This window comes from Salminus brasiliensis, chromosome 3 (assembly GCF_030463535.1).
Source record: "Salminus brasiliensis chromosome 3, fSalBra1.hap2, whole genome shotgun sequence".
Taxonomy (NCBI): Eukaryota; Metazoa; Chordata; class Actinopteri; order Characiformes; family Bryconidae; genus Salminus; species Salminus brasiliensis.
The window spans coordinates 8972244-8987555 of record NC_132880.1 but is presented as its reverse complement, the minus strand read 5'-3'; positions in this window follow the sequence as shown (position 1 = coordinate 8987555).

Below are 15312 nucleotides of genomic sequence, written 5' to 3'. Positions count from 1 at the left end.
CAATAGATTCCTGATTTTTTTTTTTACCCCAGATTTGGAAGGTAATGAGCCCCAGGAGGAACAGCGAGGATGTGCACTTCCTTTGAGAGGGAGGAATGACATGAGGGGGAGTCGAGCCTGAGCAAGAGGAGTTAGACCCTTTAAATAGGCCTCGTGAACGTGCAAGCAAAAGACACAGCAGCCACAGAGCCTGACGATGAAGTGGCACTGGGTTAAAATCCTTACTTTTTGTGGCTTTGAAAAGCAAAAAAAAAAAGCAGTTCTTGTGGAGTGAAAGGGTTCTTTAACTTTAGCTTGCGCTTTTTAACCTAAACTTTAAAAAAGGTTCTTCACACTTACATCTTTACCAAACCAGTTCTTTAAAGAACCATTCATTGAAAAGGATGAAAGAAAAAGTGGTTCTTCTATTGCATCACTCCAAATAACCCTTTTAAGCACCTGTACTGTTGTTCTGTGTGTGCCTGGATCTGCTAAGCTCCAAAGCTACATTAGCAGTAATGCTGCTTTCTCCCAGGACAAATGCATCATCCTCAGTGGCACCCCTTAGAGTCTCTGCATCTGTGATTTTTTTTCCCCCTGTTGAAAAGATAGTGAGTTAATGAGCGGCGCCTGCGATCGGGCTCCCGTCGCCCACACACCAGTGTCCCTTTGTCCCTCTGCTGTCCTGTGAGAACACACACGGGGCACATATCCATAGAAACCAAGTTCCCCTTGTTGCTAAGGACAGATCTAGGTCTGCGTTTGTATGACGCATCACTCGGAGCAACACATAAGCATCGTCAAAGTATGCCTTGGGTTTATTAAGATGTGCAGCAGATGCAACCTGACTGGCTTTGGCTTAAATGCTCAGAGCTCCTGTCCATCAGAACAACATGAAGGAGGGTTCCATTTTTGAGGCTTGGTCCCCTCAGTGGTGCTAGTTTATGAAAATTTCAAATATACTAGTTGTATTCCTTACCTTAAATGTAGTTTGTCAATGCACTGTAATTTTGAGGCTACGCCTAAAACTGACAAAAGGCAGCTGTGTTGATAAAACAGTACTAGCAGCCGTCTTGATGTCTGATTTGTGTCCATTTAACATATTTCTGTCTTAGATTATCTTAAAACCTCAAAGCTGTGCTTGAGTGTTTGATCATTTAAGGCGTGAATGATGTATGATGCTTTGGCACGGTGTACAGTAAGCTCACATGTAGGGTTGCCGCCTTTCAGAAATGAAAATAAGGGACTGTCATGGCGTGCTAGGCCAGACACAGAGGGACGAACACTCGCAGAGATGAAGTCAAAGCAAGCAGATTTATTAACACAAGAGGATAAACGAAAAGGGGCAAGTTAGGCAAAAAAGCAGCAAGACATGAACAACAGTGATCAACAAAAGCAGAACGTGGCAAACAAGAGGGCGAACCAAAAACAAACCTGGGACTTGGGGTTGAGCTGGGGGACCAGCTACTGAACAAAAAATGCTAGGCCGACCAAACCTGGAACCGCAGCAAGCTGCCGTGAGCGTGGGTCGCCTATCTGAGACATGGGTTGCCAGTAAATCCTGCCCGTGAGCAAGCAAGCCTGGCTGATGACTTGATTGGCAGGGTGACCTGCCCTCAACACACTTCTACAGTACAGGGAACCTCTCGTGAAACCTTAAGGTTCCAAATGAAACAATTCTCTGCACCGAATGGCGATGTCGAGGCTTCTTAAATACTCCCCAATCCCAGGTGAAAGTCATGAACACAATCAATATGAACCGGCACACTGAATCAAACATGAACACAAATAAACATGAATCATGAACCGATACACATGAAAAGAATCAAACACATGAACCAAACGAGGCGGAAGTCCTTATTTGGGCCTGTGGGCAGAAGCTCGGAATCGCCCCAGGGGAGGGTGCGATACCGAGGGGCTGACAGGCACGCCCACCACGTCTCGTCTGGGCCATGACCACCACGGGCCTGACAAATGTACAAATACATTTTTAATCTAGGAAATGTATGTTTATTAAAGACTTACATATATCAAAAACTGACACTTTCTATTAACTTATGTATTGATTTATTAACTATTAATCCATTAGTATGATTTGTTCTTTAAATGCTACTGAATATTAAATACATGATCATTCATTTGACTTTAAAAACTCAACATCCTAAACAATCAATCAACAGTAGTCTACTAAAAAAAGCCATGCTCATTTTACAATTTGCCTTGTAATCATCTCCACTAATGCTGTCCAGCTAAGGGTGTGCGTCTTTCCACTCACATCTGTATTAGAAAAATATGGAACAAAATTGGTTCAATATGGGACGCAACATTTAAGATGATTTTGTATTTTACAGGACGAGTGGCAACCCTACTCGCATTGCTTGCTAGCCACATTTGCTTCGTAGCTGAAAAATGAGAGAAGCGGACTTCAGACTCTAAAAATATCTTGGCTGATCGACTAAATTTAGAGTGTGCAAATTTAGATTTTTCAATAAATCTCACCTTCAGCGCAGCAATTTATTTATTAAAGGGGGCAACACCAATAGTGAGTGATGCTAGCTGGCGAGCTAATATTACGTTAAACTATCAGGATGCTAGTAATCCAAGGCTGCAGCAAAAGGTGATGTTCTTCTGTAAGTAAGAGCTTTGAAATGTTTTCCTGTGGTCTAAATCCTCAACAAACTGTTGTCCACTATCTGGTGCCTCCCAGAATGGATGGGCCAAATCTCTCTACGAGTATTTTTGGCATTACCGTCAATACCTGCCTGTTTTTTTGTGGATAAGAGCGAGCCATCAAATAGGGTTCCGACTGCAGTGTTCTCAGGTGTTGCTGCTCAATAAGTAGTAGTGGCATTCATATCATAAATACCTACATTTCTTACGTGAAGACTTGAAGACAGCAGATGGCTTTTACACTGAAGAAAATCCTATTAAGGTGAACATGTAGGGCATCGTAAGATGTTGGCCTTCCTGATATACACAATGTACTGACCTTAGACTGACCTTTTAGTTTATTTACTTTCCATCAGAGCTATTTGGCAAGAGATCCCATGTCTCTCAGCTGCTTGAGAACTTGAGAACCAATAGTGTTTTTTTTCTGCTAGGTGTGCATAGAACCGCACACTTCTTTGCTTATTACACTTACTACACCACTTTTAGTGGTGGTGGACTAGTTTTGTGCATGATTAATTGTGCTTGGTTTAGGACGTAGCCTTTGTGTTTGCTGTAAGGGTACAGTTGTGAGGAAAATCAGTCATATGGCTGTACATTTAAATAGTGTTAATGCACTAGTATTTCCCAGGAAAAAAAACATGGTTCCATTACAGATTTTAGCAAAAAACTTTTGACGACATTCTTTAAATATTCCCAACTATTTCCGTTTTGTTTGCCAGAAAAATCCCATGAAAATCAGTCTGGTTTCCTTTCAGCATTTCGCCCTGCTGTTTTGGGCCAATGGCTGATTTTGAAAACACCATTACACAAATGAAATGGAGTCGGAGTGTTCCGGAGCAGCGTATACAAGTGCACATTAATAGCAGGATGTGTGACCTGTTTACTTTGCCCATTTGTTCATTACACTGTGCAGCTCTAATGATGACTAATGCTAGCTAGCTAATGGCATGTAAAGTTGACAGGTTGCTAAGAACCTAAGGCCATAACAAAGCCTGGTGTTCACCCATAAGTGGATGCTTTGAAATGCAGTTTCTCACTGGCCTAAATCCTCAACACCACTGTCCACTATCTAGTATTGCCCAGAGGAGGAAAGCTGCTTAGGGACAAAATCTGCTATAAAATGTACTGAATGAAATGGGACTGAACTGACCACCAGCACAAGACCAGCACTTCTGCCCTCATTTAGGCTCTCATGCTGGAACAGTGTAAGCTAATGCTTTTAATAGCTGGGTATGTAGTTTAAGTAAGGGTGTCTTTGGCAGTTTATTTATTGTACTGAGAAACAGTACATGCTAGCTAATGTAACGTAAAGCTGACAGGTTGCTAATAAAGTGAGGATGTAGTAAAGCTTGGTGTTACTCCCAGAAGTGTGAGCTTTGAAATGCAGTTTTGCTCTGACCTATATTTTAAACACCATTGTTGTATCTTTGAGGCCCAGAGAAGGATGGAATTCCCATTTGAGTTTTAGGTCCTCTCAGTGTTTCTTCTTTAGGCTCTTCATTTGTTGTTGTCAATTAGAGCCTTGGTTCCTCTTAGTGTTTCTTCTTCATGCACTTGAAATTGTTTTTTCCATTTGAGCCTTGGTTCCTATCAATGTTTCTTCTTCATGCTTTTAAGATTTTTTTCCTTTGGGGTCCTAGTTCCTCTTAGTGTTCCTTTCTCAGGCTCTTAATGGGTTGTTGTCAATTTGTCTTGGTTTCTTCTCAGTGGTTCTTCTTCATGCTCTTATGGACCTATTTATTTGGGGTCTTCTCAGTGTTTTCTTTCCATTTGAGTCTTGGTTTCTGTCAGCATTTCTTCCTCCTACTCTTAAGGTCTTGTTGATTTGAGTCTTGGTTCCTCTCAGTGTTTCTTCTTCATGCACTTTAAATTGTTTTTCCATTTGAGCCTTGGTTCCTCTTAATGTTTTTTATGCTTTTAATGAGTTTTTTGTCCATTTGAGTCTTCATGCTTTTAAGAACTTTTTCCTTTGGGGTCCTAGTTCTTCTTAGTGTTCCTTTTTCAGGCTCTTAATGGGTTGTTGTCAATTTGAGTCTTGGTTACTTCTCAGTGGTTCTTCTTCATGCTCTTATGGACCTATTTCTTTGGGGTCTTGGTTCTTCTCAGTGTTTTCTTTCCATTTGAGTCTTGGTTTCTGTCAGCGTTTTTTCCTCCTACTCTTAAGGTCTCGTTAATTTGAGTCTTGGTTCCTCTCAGTGTTTCTTTCTTGTGCTCTTATGGACCTATTTCCTTGGGGTCTTAGTTCTTCTCAATGTTTCTCTTTATGCTCTTAAGCAGTTTTTCCATATGCTGCCATATTTTTTCCATATTTGTTCATGGCCTCACTGCCACACCTGGATAAGTTCACCTAACTTAAACACTTTGAGGCAACGAGTTGCCTTATATAAATTAAGTTGAATGTACTTAAAACACTAAACCCTGTACGTTACAAGAACTCAAATACTTTAGGTTTGAGTAACTTGTATAGTCTTAATACTTTAATTGAATCTTTTGAGTTACCACAAAACACAAAAACTGATTCAAAAAAGAGTCACACTCAACAGTATAGAACATGGTAACTTGCTCTTACAGCCTACAACACTGAGGCCATAGTTTTGTGTGTGTGTTTAAGCTTGCATGGACCAATTACTATCCAGTTGCCAATGGCAACAGACTAAACGATATGGAAAACGACCACAAATATTGACCTAACTCAAAATAGTTGAGTAATTTGTGGGTTATATTTATCCAGTTTTATGTACACCTGACGTAATTTATTTGATTAAGAGCAACCTGTAGGAGTACAGTTACCCAATAGTTACACAATGGCAGTAGATCCTCATGTCAGAGAGATCTTTGGAGAGGAGAAGCAGATGTTAGCTAACTGGGTGCAAAATGGGAAAACAATGTGATGTCCATGTTCATGAGTTCATGATCAGTTGACAAATGTCAGCCCAACATTCACTTCTTAGGCATGTAAAGTGCTGACTTAACAGCATAGAAGAGGCTGGAACACGAAGCATGCGGAGATGGCTGTGAGGCTGTATAGAGGCCTCATAACGCGACTCCCATAGTTCTGTGCAATGCATAATTTAGACGCGAAACGGGGTGAGATTAATCTGGCAGCAGAACCACTTTATTCACCTTTTCTTTGATTTATGCTGCTATTACAGAGTCTGGCAGGTCCCGCTGCGACTCCGTCAACGATGTTCTTCGGAGCGGTGATGAAAAGTTTCCATTTTGCATCGATCTCCTGTTTTTAAGTGCACATGGGGCAGTGCGGTCACTGAATGACTAAAACTCTGAATCGTTGATGGCGGGCCTTGAATAAAAGACCCTTCTAGGTTCCAGACGAAAGTAAGCCAACGTCTCCTTTGGCTTCAGTGCTCCGTGATACAGCTCGGCTTGTGATGAAAGCGTGCTTGTTTTGTCTCAGTCAAGAACTGACCATAAAGCACTCCCATGCTTCAGATTAAAAAAAGACTGGACAGCTACAGCATCAGCAGTTTGGTAGCTAATAGCCCTATACTTCTTGCTCTGGCTGGATGACTCAGCCACATGATGTACCCCAGTCTGGCCTGTAAAACCTACAGGCAGGGGGGCAATGATGGCTGTTCACTTTACAGCTTCGAACCGAGCACACAGATGGATGGATGGATTATTAATTTCCACCCCTTTAGGGTGATTGTCAGCCAGTGATCATCATCAATAATGCAAGTCACCATGCAGAAAGCAGTGAATACGAGTGCTGTGATGCTGACAGCACCCCCACAGTCCTTTGGTTACCATGGCCGTGTACCTGCAACCTGTTCCTGCAGCTTTTCAGAATAAACGAGGCCATCTGTCAAAGCTGTGAGCTTATATAGGGCGGGGTGCCATATAACCGTGAGTCTGCGCCTGTTTGGATGCGATTCAGGCCTAATAGTAGGCATGTTTGATGACAACTGTTAAACCAGCATGTCAAAGTCAAGTTCATTATTTGTCAACAAATCTACAAATTCTAATGGTGGTGCTCCTTCAGACTTTTGTTCAGATTCTTTCCTACTGGAAGGTGAAGTTTACCCCTTGCTTTAGTTTTTTTTTTTTAGCAGACTGAGGCAGGTTGTCTTGCAGGGGTGATTTATGTTGGTCCATTCATCATGAAATTTTCAAACATCTGGTTGAAACAAACAGCTTAGACCAGCATGAATTCCACATTAATCTAAAATAGTCTAAATATCTGTATGCTGGTCCAGTGCTGGTCTGGTTTGCTGGTGTATGTTTTTTTTGTAGGGCAGTGTATTCAAAGATTCAGGGATTCACGGAGACTTTATTGTCATTCACATCACATGTGGTACATGGGGTGGAACGAAATTGAGATCTTAAGATTATGATAAAGGGATTATGTAAGAAACTGAAAAACAGCCAATGGACTATTTGAGAATTTGAGAGTTTAGTAATGTCAGCAAGGATATATAAGATTTAGCTTACACATTTATTGTGATAAATCATACTATTAATACTAAAACTGGAACTGAAATTGTACACAGAAACACATCTGCACGCTAGTTCAGCAACAGAAAGAAAGATTTAGACAGCACCAAGTCCAGCAGTCAGCTAATCATACAGCAGTGCAAGCTCATCTCCATGCATTTAATGGCCATTTCCTTACCTTCAATTTTTTTAAATTGGAGTGCAGTCTTTTAAAGATGAGAATATTTACTGTTGGAAGACCCTAATTTACACTGGACAGTAGTATTCTTTACTTCTGTTCTATAAAAAAGGTTGTTATTTATTTATTTGTTTTTATTTCAATTAGTTAATGCAGCCATGCAGGGCAGGCCAGCTAAAGATATTCCACCAGGGGGGCTCTGTTACACTCAGCTAGCTTCTTTGTGTGCCTTTAAAAGGAAAAATCATGACTAATCAGCCAGTCATCAATTCGATTGTCCGATTCTTAATCTGCGTTCTTGTCTGTATTTGTGTTCCTGTGGACTTCTGAAACGTCATCTAGCTGCCCAAGTAGCGCATATCTAGCCAAGTACAGAGCAAACGCCTGGATGTGTTCTTGTTCCAACCGTGTTATGGAGGATGCATCAGGACATGACTTGTGTTTACTTGACACAGCCCAATATCCCAGAATGCATTACGCACCACATTGCTGTTCCAAATGCAAAATGACCTTACTGCACCTCAGGAGTTTGTACTCACGAGTGGAACTTGCCAAGTCAGCTCTGCCAAGTACAGCAGCCTTAACCTGGCATACTTTGTATTGAGAATGCTGCGTTATGTTTTAGGCTGTAATGCAATCCTGCTATGCAATTACTTATTACTTACTTATTACTTATTACTTATTAATTACTAATTACTGTTTTTATTTTGAATGATTATGTAGTGTAGGAGTTCTGTTGCTACTGTTGTATTGTATTGTTTAAATCTTAAAAAATAATTCATGTGCACGATTAGCTTCATACAGCAAGACAATGCACTCACATTTCACATTCATTTTTATAAAGCAGTAAAATACTTTAATAATTTAAATTCTTTAGTAATTCTAAAGTATTTTTTATGGAACCCAAAGTTCCAAAAACAAGTTTACGGCAACAATTAATGGATCATTTGAAGAATCTTTATTTTGAAGAGTGCCCTTTAGTCATTTTTTGCAGCTTTATGATTCTCATAGCAATCCTGCAGATATTCTTTAATTATCCTAAAACCATGCTGTGACACTATTTGCCCCCTCCTGATTTTTCTCAGTTTCATATTTCTTGCATTAAATGATTTCAGATCCTCACACACAGTGCAATAGAAGATTTCATCATAAGGATGACTAATCAGTAACTCCATGCAAAGCAGCACAAACTGGCTGAGTTGTTCTTAAGTTATAACAGTGGTGTTTAACAGGTTCAAAACTGGCTGTGCCCCAGCACCCTCAACCAAATGCTTCCCATAACTGCAGATTAGTCTTTCACACTGCTGAGGAGGACGTTTATCTCATTTGCAATCTTTATCTTATCTTCTTTAAATAATTGCTTTAATCCAGCCACAGTATAAGGCTTCTGAGCATGAATTGGCACTTTAAGGCATTTCCACAGCATCTCAATGAGGCTCATTCAGTAGGAAGATTCAGCCCTGTTCCAGGTCTTCTCTATTTGGAGATAATGACTCTCACTGCGGTTCTCTGGAGTCCCACAGCCTTAGAAATGGATTTGTTACCCGCTCGGACTGATATATTTCAATGACTTTCTTTCTCATGTGTTCCAGCATTTCTTTTGCATTGATCGTGGCATGGTGTGCTGCTTGGTGCTGCACAACTCTGGAAAGGTACTAGCTAAGAGATGTTTACAGCTAGTACTGTTGGATCTTTCTGGGTCTTAATTATGGCCTAAACTGGACTGGGTTTCCCAAAATTATTTTAGCAGAAAGATAGCTGTGTGATAGTGGAGCAAGAATCACTTCAAACACTTTCTCTGCCAGCTAAGATGATCGCAGTACTACCTTGGACCTTGGTCAATTGAGAATCCAAGGGAGCACTAACTTTTTGGTTTTGGTTTGGTTTGGTTACTTTGATTTTACTCAGGTTGTCTTTGTGTTGTTGTAGTAGGAATTCAATGGAGGCATGGTGCTAAAAACCTCCAGGGGTTCTTGAGCTGTGCGTTCGAACCTTGCTCCGGTCTTTGTGTGGGATACCTTCCACCTCCCAAAAACACACATGGTGGGTGACTTAGCTGCAGTGGTAGCGTTCACTGTTCTGCAAGGGTCTTATACTAGATTTTGGAACATTGCTGTGAGGATTTGATGGCATTCAGTCATGGGAGCCTTAGTGAGGTCAGGTAGTGATAAAGGATGATCAGTTATAGATCAAAAATGCCACTCCAACTTATCCCAGAAGTATTGGCTGGAGCTCCAATACTCACTGCTGCATGGCCCAGTGATGCAGGGCCATATGCCCATCTGTCTACCTGATGGCATTAGGGATTGTGGCTTAAGACTCGTGAGTGTCCTGTTATATAGGCAGTGCTTTTGTAACTTTCAACTAAATGACTGTGTCAGTAATTCACTCGTTAAAAGGAGTGTCTGGATCATTTTTTATGTATAGTGTATGCTAAGTTGACTCTATATGTGAGTGAATGGGTGTGTGAAAACCTTCAATAGACTGGCATCCTGTCCAGAGGGTATTCCTGCTTTGTGCCCAATGATTCTGGGTGGGCTCCAACCACAATGCTACCCTGAGCAGGAAGAAGCAAAAAAGAAGATGGATGGATGGATCAGTGCTTCTTCTATGAAACTAGAGTGAACTAGAGATATTTTTGAAAATTGTTTAGGAACCACAGCAACTCGGCCACAAACTGCCAGACCACGTAAAATTACAGAGCAGGGTCAGATGCCCTGAGTGCTCTGCTGATGCCAACGCTCTGCTGACTCTATAACAGCCATAACTGAATTCTAAGCCTGCTCCATATTGTTCCATATTCATGCCTATAGCTTATATGTGTCTCTATCTTGTAGGTGTCTGAATACTTTTGTCCATATAGTGCCATCACCATATCATATCAATACCTACCAAGCACTGCCAAATCATTTTCTTCATATTCAGACACAGGTTAGTGCAATTTGCTTTGTTCCTGTAATGGAGATTACTGTTATCTTTCCTGCCTTTGCCAGCCCCACCCCCCCTCTGCCACACCATATCTTTTTCTCAAATAAATCGTCTCCAGCAGTGTCATAGCAAGCGCTGTACTAAGCCCCATTCCCATACGCTCTTTCATCATTCATATGTGAATAGAAAGTGCATTTGCGCTTATCAAAGCTGTGGCTGATTTCTGTCAAATTCATTGGGGTAATCAACGTTCTTCTGCCGTGACCTCAGTTTCTGGAGTAGACTTCAGCTCTGGCCCCCTGGAGCAACATCATCCACACTGAGATAAGAAATGACTTCCTTTATTAATGAACTGCAAAGTACTCCAGTTCACTCACAATGGGCCTTGAGACAGCAAAGAGGTGGAGGCCAAAAACCCCAGATCCCCTCGGTTACCTACTTAAATGAGAGTAGTTTGAACTGTTAGAGGACACAGTGATGTATCTTCTTAAAGCAGCTTTGTAGAGAACTGCCATTTATCGCTCATGGGCTCCCCCTACAGTCGAGAAGTGTAATCACATTATGAGCCATCATTTCTGAACAAGCTGGTACAAAAAGAACCTTAACTGAAAGTGAAAGAAGCATGTGGACTGAGGCGGTAAGCAATAATACCGGGGTTTTACATGTAACTTACATATAACTTGGGGAGCCCGAAGTAGCAATGATAGAGATGCTGTTCTCCCAATGACAAGTCAGTGGAGCATCACAATGATTTTGAAGCTGCTATTTTAAGGTACAAATTCTACATAGTGTTGCTTTAACCACCATTTTTAATATAAATAAATACTAGACAAAGTCTAGAAAGCAATTTTGATAACATTCAGTATCTTATTGTTTAATGAATACATCATAGCATTAGATGGGATAAACTATTTAAATTTGCATCAATAACTGTAGAAGTGAAGCAACCACAGGTCTAGTGCTGGCTGGTTGCAGCATGATCTGTAGCTCCGCCCATCCCTATATGTATGAAAACCTTTACTTGGCTATATCATAAGAAGGTAGGGTTACACTTAGTCAAGTCAAGTCAAGTCAAATTTATTTGTATAGCACTTTTTACAACTGTCGTTTTCACAAAGTAGCTTTATACAATCAGTAATTAGTAAAAGACATAGAAAAATATAAAAAAAGAAAAATGAATAACATGAAAAGACAATGATGGAAAATCTAAGAACTAAAACCAACTAAACTATTGTACTGCTCAGGTGTGCAACATTTTCATAATCATAATATAATAATCATGGCGTAGTAGAGTCACGTGATTGACAGCTTTGGGGCTAAGCCACAGATCAAGGATTATAGGGACCAACATTTCCTATAATCCTTTTACACTGTTGTGGAGAAATTTCAGTCTATGTTCATTTTCAGAACTGATTCAATTCAAATCGCTGCTGTCCAACGAAAACCATGCATCTCAATTTTTGTCCGTTTTTTAGTTTTTAGCCCTGTAGATGCTCTGTCTAGAAATGCTTTAAATACCTTGGAATACACTCTTATCTTACATTGACTTCTATTCAAAGTTCAGATCATTTCTGGCTTTTCCTGTAAAGCCACCAATTTGGAGATCCATGTTTTTCATTAGACAGTGACAAAATATATTGATAGGTTTTCCATACAACTCACTGCTTGGCTAAGGCCCTGCCACAGCATCCTTGGTGGGTTTAGGCCAGAACTTTGTCTAGGCTACTCCAAAACATGGGTCCTAAAGTTGTTCTTAAAGGTCCTAGTGAAACAATTCATGCTGTGTTTTAAACTGCAGAATTGTTCCCAGCTCTGTCCAGAATCCAACTGTTCTTGTAAATTGAAGAAATCCCACGTAAGAAAACACTGGTGAATGTCAGAATCTTTGTGAATTCTTCTTAAGAATGGTTGACATATGAGGCCTATTGTTTTCATTTCTTTTCAGGCTTTCAGGTGTGAGTTTGCTTTTCTGTTTCACATCGTTGTCATTGTCAGCTCATGGCAATTTTCTAATACAGAACAAAATTCATAGTTCTGTGTAAAAGAGCAAGATGTCCAGGTCCTGAGACAGCGAAACATCTCCACACTGTCCCACTACCACCACCATGTTAGACAGTTGGTATAGTGTTTCTGTTAAATTTAGCATTAGCTTGAAATCAGGTCTAAAGGGACATCTATTTTCCAGCTAGTTTTGGACTGGCCTGGTCATAGGTCAATATCCCTAAAGGCTTAGGGATTGTACATTAGCTTTTTTTTGCAAATGTGAGAGCACTGATGTTTCTTCTGACTTTTGCCCAGTCCCTCTCTTACTGCAGTTTCTGTGTGAACCTAGGGTTCTCAGTTTGTAGATAGTGGCTCTCGCTGTGGTTCACTGATGTCCTACAACTTTTTCCAGAGTAATACCACAGACGTCCACAAGCTTTTCTGGATTTTGATCACATTTAGTTTCTAAAGATCTAAAACTGTCTGAAACATATATGCACCAACAGAGAATATCAGAAAGGCGCAAATACATTTTTCATGGCACTATATCACGTATATTGCTTGTGGTCTACACCGATCAGCCATAACATGAATACCTGGATGCCTAATGTTGAGTAGGTCCCCTTGAGCCGCCACAACAGATCTGTGCATTCAAGGCATGGACTCCACAAGACCTCTGAAAGTGAACACATTAGCGGCAGATTTCTGTAGAGTCCTGTAAGTTGTGAGGTGGGGCCTTCATGGATCACATAAATGAGCCTTAGGTGCCCATGACCCTGTCTCCGGTTGGCCGGTTGTTCTTCTTGAAGCACCTGTGGTAGATACAGACTACTGCATGCCAGAAAAACTGCACAAGGCCTGCAAATGAAACGACACATGGCAAATTTACTGCTGAGAACTATTTTTGTACCCCTTGTATGAGGCTTGTTTTGCAAACACTTGTGTTGAAATACTCTTGCAAATGTAATAATGGATGTTGAATTGACAGTACATTAAAAATCACCTTTTTGAGCATAATATTTAAATATTTAATATTTAAATATAAAGATTTATTTTAGATGTTTTACAACGACTATCCACAACTGTCCAAATTCAGCCTAGATTTAATGCTGTCAATTAAAGTGTAGGTGATGCAGGTGTACAACAAATAGGCGTTTGTTTAAGATGTGCTGCATCCTTCGTGTCAGAATTTAAGCTACTTAGCCCAAATGCACAGTAAATGCTGTTTTAAGCGGCCTAAAATCAACACAAAATGAAATGTGTCTGCAGCAAGGCTGGTTCCGCGTAAACAGTTCGCCTGCTTTGAAGAACATCTGAAGGTGGCTTTGGGAGATGGCCAGCCTCCTGTGGATGCGAACCATTTTAATGAGACATGATTTTATTAGACCATAAATTCTAACGCCCAGTTTCCTGGTCAGGGATTAATCCACTGCTGCTAGTAGCTGGTTTCAGAAGGTCTGTGCTGTTTTCTGATGGTCAAGGTGGTTGAAAAGCTGATCATCCAGGCATAACCATGCCTTATGTTGGTGAGCAAGCTTGGCAGGCTGTTGTCTTCCATTGAGTAGTTCTGGAAGTGACATCAGTCTATGTCCTAGTCTTGGAAACCGCTCTCTTCGGTTTGACCAGATTAGGAGGAGAACAGAAGAAGTCAAAAAACCTTCTTGGAAAAATCTGGCTTTGTGAAATTCCCGGAGTTGGGAAACTTCGTTCTAATTCCATATTTTTAGAGACACAGTGGCTTTGAACATAAATTATGCCCAACAGTGACGTTCAGCATTGTCCTCTGCTTTACACTGCGCTGTAACATCAAAGACTAGGCAGTGCGCCTAAAGCGTTGTGGTAAACAAACAAATAAGCAAAATCCACTGTTGCTGTTTTAAACAGAGACCTGGAGGCTTTCCTATTTCCTTTTCAGGCCCTGAAATTCAAATCCATTTTCATTTCTGTGTCTGAGTCCCTTAAGCTAAAGACAGTAAGTAGGGGGTGGGTTCAATGGTGCCTGCCTGCCTTCCTGCCTGACTCTCCATGTTCTGTCGACTTGTGCTATCTTATCAAAATGCCCTACCAAAGTATATTTATAGGTACAGCTGAATTAAACACTATAGGATAGTCTTGGGTCTTCCTCTAGGTCTCCTCCCAGTTGGTCATACCAGGTATACCTCCAACCGGAGACGGCTGGGGGGCATCCTTATCAGATGCCCAAACCAACTCTCAACTTGAAGAAGTGCTGCCTCTACTCTGAACCTCCCTCAGAAAGTAGGGCTCCTCACTCTACCTAAGAGTGAGCCCAGCTAACCAACTGAGAAACTCATTTTGGCCATGATCTCAGTCAGTACCAATAGGTCAGTACCCAACATAAAAATAAAACGTACAATATTTTTAATAGCCTAAATAGCCATATCAGAAGAAAAAATCTTGATTTTTGAGAGAAAGGAATAGTAATGTAATGTGAATTACAATGAATGTGATGTAATGTAAAGCTGGCAGTTTAATGATAAATGGACCAATAGAAATGCTCAAAATGTGTTACATACAGTCTTTTTCCAACAAGGATTTCCATTACAGTATTCAAGGTTTTTTTTTAGATTTTTGTGTGACAGCAATGATTTTCTGTTATATGTACTGCACATATATGTTTGTAAACGTTGGTTTATGGTTGGAAAATCTATCTATCTATCTACATTTACATTTACATTTATGGCATTTAGCAGACACTCTTATCCAGAGCGACTTACAAGGTTACTCGTATTACAGAGGTGGGCCAATGTAGTGTTAGGAGTCTTGCCCAAGGACTCTTATTGGTGTAGCGCAGCATAGTCACCCAGACCAGAATTCAAACCCTGGTCTCCCACATAGTGTTGTAACTCCATGGCAGGTAATGGTGTAGTGGTGTTATCTGTTGTGCCACAACAACCACATCATATATATATATATATATATATATATATATATAGGCATACAATTAGACATTTGGCATACATGACATTTTCTATATTTTGTAAAATACAAAATATTTGCATTTGTTACATGCAGTCTTTTTTTAACAAAGATTTCCATTACAGTATTCAAGTTTTTTTTTTTTTTTAGGTTTTTGTGTGACAGTAATGATTTTCTGTTATATA